This window comes from Euprymna scolopes, chromosome 6 (genome assembly GCF_053919585.1).
Source record: "Euprymna scolopes isolate OS-2025 chromosome 6, ASM5391958v1, whole genome shotgun sequence".
NCBI lineage: Eukaryota > Metazoa > Mollusca > Cephalopoda > Sepiida > Sepiolidae > Euprymna > Euprymna scolopes.
The window spans coordinates 77726305-77732304 of NC_136487.1; the positions used below are offsets into that span (position 1 = coordinate 77726305).

The 6000-nt window shown below is 32.5% G+C and overlaps 1 protein-coding gene across 2 annotated transcripts in view; it reads right to left on the reverse strand.

Moving 5' to 3' along the window:
• LOC145277717 (uncharacterized) overlaps positions 1-5777 on the reverse strand; it is a 606741-nt gene extending 600964 nt beyond the window's left edge. Inside the window, exon 1 of one of the 2 annotated variants that reach the window (XM_080129417.1) lies at positions 4877-5777. The gene's annotated coding sequence lies outside the window, so the exon portion shown is untranslated. The remainder of the gene's footprint in view (positions 1-4876) is intronic. The other variant, XM_080129416.1, reaches the window with a different exon arrangement.
• Between the last annotated feature and the right edge of the window lie 223 nt (positions 5778-6000).

Here is a 6000-nt window from a genome sequence, read left to right on the forward strand (position 1 = left end):
GGAAATAACAAATTTAAAAATTAAAAAAAAAAGTTTACAAGTGTTTTTTTTATATAGATGTACATAATAATACTTTGATAAGTATGTTTTAACTTAAATAGGGATTGTATAATAAAATTGTGATATCTGAGTTCGCGCCTGGTCTCCATAGAATGAAAATAGGCACAAACCTTAATAAAGACTTTTCATATCTATCTGCGTAAGCATACTTTGATAATTATGTTTCAGTTTGAAGAAATATGGTATAATAAAATTATGGGGTGTTCGTTCGCGCCTGACCCCCATGGAATGGAAATATGTCACAAAGTTTAACAAGGTTTTTTAATATAGATCCACAGAATATTGTGAACAGTGTTTCAGTGTGAATAGGTATGGTATAATAAATTATGGAGTTTATCTATTTTTACTTTCATCATATTTTGCTTATGTTTTGATGTATATATATATCCCCAAATTCGAAACTATCTCATTACAACCCTACCTTTTCATAACCTATCATATTTTTATAAATCAGAGTCCGTAGGCTGTTTTTGAATCCAGTAAACGACGGGTACTTTTGCAAGTATATATATATATATATATATATATATATATATATATATATATATATATATATATATATATATATATATATATCCGAAATTTATTAAAAAGTGAATAAAAATGCACAATATTTGTCGAATCATCAATCGTTCAAAAGCAAGAATACAATAAAAATTTATATACATTGAATTCGGAGTAAAGTTTATAATTAGCAAGTACTTAATCCCCAAATAATCAATATAATAAGTAGGGCAAGTCTACTTCTAAAGTATGCTACGGTGTCGATCTGACTCACTTCTTTTTGCTACATTTTAAAATCTCATCTATTTATTAAAGATTCACAGTGTGTTTATTTATCTCCACTGCAGGTGTTTAGGCACAAACTCAGGTGGGGTACTGAACGTTGAATTGCACTCTGACCTAAAATAAATGTCCAAATAGCTCAGACAGCATTCGTCGGTAATTGCTCTTTATGCGATTAGCATTAGCGATTAGCAGTAAATTAGCCTATTCAAAAAGATAGATAAAGCCTGGGAAAGTCGACCTCCTAGGACTAAAAGGTTCGTAATAGAGACAGAAAGAATTACCTTCTATAACAATCACTTAAAAGTTAAAAAATACGATGCATATATATATATATATATATATATATATATATATATATATATATATATAGGCTTGGAAGTTTTTTAACCCTTAAAACTATACCAAGAAACTATTTTATTTTTATATTTTGTACTATTCGTTGGAAAACATTTTAGTCAGTAAGTCATTTTATCACCTTCAATCACTGCAGCAACTTGCTCTCTCGAATACACACTAATCTTAATGTAAATTTAAAGGAATCATTATCCGTTGTTTGCCATGAACCACTGTTTCAGAGATTTAACAACAAAACAGTATATTAAATCATGGCTCCCCAACAGTGTGAATCAAATACCACCTCCCTTAATCACAAGAACAATAAATGTTCAAGATATTAGATCTAGTTACGTACTCATGATTAATTTGGCTAACCTATTCATGTTATAAAAATATATTCCTTACCTACTAGATTCGTCCCTATCTCCAAATTCAAAATGGATATATTTTTTAAATTTACCAGTGTTGTATTTATAAGATTAGGATGAATCCATTTGACTATTTATCACCTCCACTATGATTAGTACTTTATATATTTACATTCTTATTTATTTATTAAAAATACATCAAAGTTAAAAAATATTCATATATATATATATATATATATATATATATATATATATATATATATATACATATTTTTGCTTGTAGAATACATTTTATACATTACCAATATAGTTTTGGATTTCCTTTATTAATATATTCTGGTGACTTTTATACGATGCAAAAGCATCAGGATAACGAACATGGGCTTATATTTATATATGTGTGTGTATGTATATATATGTGCGCATATATATGTGCGCGTATATATGTGTGTGCGTGTGTGTGTGTATGCATATGTATGGATGTATAAGGGGATCAAAGAAATGTACAAGTATTCTTTAAATGGAAACTTTTCGATATAATAAAAGGCTCGACATGCAGGTAGAGCTTAGATACAAGAGGAAAATATATTGATAATAGAAAAATATAGACTGATGTCTATAAATTATTGATAAATTTGAAACAGGGGGATACAATACAGTGTGCTTATGTTGTTAAAGCTCTTTATGCCAGGCATTTCGAAGTCTAATGCTTCTCATCAAAAGAGGAGTGTGTGTACTAGGTAACAAGATAAAGATGCTAGTCTAGTAATAGATATATAAGAGGGAGCTTGTATATATTAGAGGAAGAGAGAGAGGATGTTGTATATATTAGAGGAAGAGAGAGGGAGGATGCTGTATATATTAGAGGAAGAGAGAGAGGATTGTCCAGGGGATTATTAGATAATTATAGTGCTTTCAATATGCTAGAGTCGAATTTTGGTAGGATTGGGCGAGAGAAGCATGGATTACTCTTTGGGGAGTAGGTACTCTATGTTGTGGGAGTTCATGAACGAATTAATTAATTAATCAATTAGAGTTCAATTACAATCTCATTTGTTTAGCAATACAATTAAAATAAATAATAATGAGTGAGGAAAAAAAACTAATCTCTATATTAATACCGTAATATCTTTAACGTACGGACGTGTGTCACGGTACCCAGATTCTAAATTATTCGACCGAGACATCGTATTAGTTACAAAGGAGACTAATATATAAAAATCGGTAGAAACTTTAATAGTATAATAATATATAAAAAAATTGCAAGAATTAAAATATCATATTTAAGCGTAATTTACGCCGGGCGTCCCTGCCAACTTACATAAATACTTTTGAAGTTTTAAGAAAAGAGCTACAAGGATATTAATGGCTACATACTTGGCCTTTTGGCCAAGATCAAAGTGTAGTCTGCACTTCCATTTCTTGTTCTCTTTCGGTGGAGGAGCAGTCCTTTACGACTGAGACAATTTTTTTAATACCTTTTCTCCACGTTAAAAAACGACCCTGGTGTCTTACTCTGTTCCGTGAGGAGGCATTGAAAATAGGGACAAGGATATTAGATCGTCTTCATTTACACTTAACACCTACAGAATGCCAACATCAATATATTACATATGAATGAGTCCCCTGTGGAATTTCCACAGGTCCCGTTAGCAACGTTGAGCCTGGTCGTTACTAAAATGGGTGACCAATTTGGGAAGACCAGGTGCTGTATGTAGGAGGACGTCAACACCTCCCTGCAAAAAGTTGCAAAAAACCTAACGTCGTCATCTCCCCTAACGAGGATATACATACGACTGGGGACCGCTTGTGAATTTCATACTCCCATGAAACTTCCTCCTTCGGAGGAAGCCGGTTAAGCCCTGAATAGGGTTGGTGTTGACTGCACACACTATCGCCACTCTGCGACTTTTAGTTTTGGAAGAGAAAGAGTTTGAAAACATGGAGACAGACAGACAGACATATTGCCTTTTATATATTAGATGTGTATGCCCCTTCCTCAAGTGTGAACATTTACAATAAAATAAAATAATTACTGTTATTTGTCTACGTCTATACAGTGAATATTCTTATTGAATATATATTCCCAAACTCCATATAAGAGAGAGAGAGAGAGAGAGAGAGAGAGAGAGAGAGAGAGAGAGAGTATTATTTTGCGCTTTTGTATGGAAGTAATGACCAGAGGTTTCAATTATGTATATAAGAGCATGTACATCTTTCTCAAATAACACCAATTTGTTCGGTCGTCTATCGGTGCCTTCGGTTTCACGGAAACACTAAATAAATTAAGTCCGTCGACTGAAGAGCGATCAAACTTGGTATTCTATTAGCGCTGCGGATTAGATATCCAATGTTTCCACATGCATCGAACAGTGTATAGTCACTAGTGTTATTTGAAATAAATGTGACTTGTTTTTGTGATTCTGAGTACTATCCGATAGAGTATTGAGCATTTTTGTGTTCAACGTTTGTTGAGTTGATTTTGTTCGTTTATGGTTTTTATATATATTCGACACTCAAGCTTGTATTACATCGGTTGATAACACGATCATATTTAGTATTTTTAATTTTTCTCATTTAGTTTCCCTTTTTTTTCTTGAAACTGTAGGTACCGATAGATGGTCATAGCAATGCATAGTTTCCACTCAAACTATGCATTGTTACTTCACGTCACTTTACTATTCCGGTAGCTTCCGTTGCTATGAACCGTCTTAAACACTTACATATTTGTTTACCAGAAATGCCCCAAGCAAATTACCTCACCATCACACACACACACACACACACACACACACACACACACACACACACACACACACACACACACACACACACACATATATGCATATATGTATAGTAGTCATTCACTGACAGACTGATTCGCTGTATCACAACTCTTCAGTGTAGCAAGACTAGCAGTAGCACTCATCCCGAGTTAGGGATTGTACCTGCAACCATCTAGTTGATAGTCGAAAGCAGTATAAATATATATATATATATATATATATATATATATATATATATATATATATATATATATATATATTGTGTGTGTGTGTGTGTGTGTGTTGTGTGTGTATATATATATAAATATAAAATCGTGCACAAGTAATTGGGAACTCTTATTTGTTCTATAAAATTGATTTACACTACATGTAACCATATATATATATATATATATATATATATATATATATATATATATATATATATACATGTATGTATGTACGTGCGTGCGTATATGCGTGTGCGAATTCAGAATGTGTGCGTACTGCATGTCTTTATAGATTCAAATTTGTTGATATACGTATTTTCAAACTTACCTCTTTGGTCAAATGTTGTATTCGTAGTAATAATAGTAGTTATAGTAGCCGTGGCTGGTTTAAAGTTTCCTTCCTTGTTCGCCAGTGTTTTAAATTCTCTATTGAATGCAGTCTCGCGTACTTCCTCATTTTGTCCTGAAACAAATCTTTTTTTTTTTTTTTTTTTTTGCGCGAAAAGTTTAAGTTAATAATCAGCGTCTCATGAAACGTTTCGTAATAAAGAGTTTCCCTTTCTTTCGTGCACCTATTTTTTTTTTTTTTTTAGCAATTTCGTTTTTAATTTTAAGTTATTTTTATATTTGTACTACTCCGCGTACAGTATTTATTTATTTATTTTTAAAAATCCTTTTTTCTAGTTATTTATTAACCCCTCCTTTTTGTTTCTGTTTATTTCTTGTTGAGGCGTGTGTTAGACCCGCGGCCCAAATGGCCGCACGAACGGGCAACGATCGGAGCGGAGAGACGCGAACACCGATAATACCATCGACGACAACGTGGAAATGGGAACGATAGAAGAACTGAGGCGAGAAGAGGACGAACAGAAGATGCCTCTCGCGGTCATCAGCATCACCAGCAGCACGGCCGTCATCAGCACCAGCATCAACATCAGCTTAACGATGATCGTAGACATCAGCGGAATCGTCATCATCATCAGCGTCACCGCCATCATCATTTTAAGCACAGTCAGTATCAGAGGGGTGGGGACAGGAAGGAAAGAAGGGAAAAATAAGAAGAAAAAAAAAGGAATGAAAGGTGTCGCTTTAGGCGGTGGTGGTATAACTTCGATGCGAATAAATAGATAGACAAAAAGACGAACAGATAGGTATAGAATAGAATAGAATAGAATAGATAGATAGATAGATAGATAGATAGATACAAAAAATGGACTAGGATATATATGAATCGGCACATATATATATATATATAAATATATATATATATATATATATATATAAATATATATATATATATATATATATATATATATATATATATATATATATATATATATATATATATATATAGAGAGAGAGAGAGAGAGAGAGAGAGAGATTCAGCCACTCTGGTGAGTCGTGGACGACGAAACACGTGTCAGTGGATAATTATATTTTAAAAATAATATA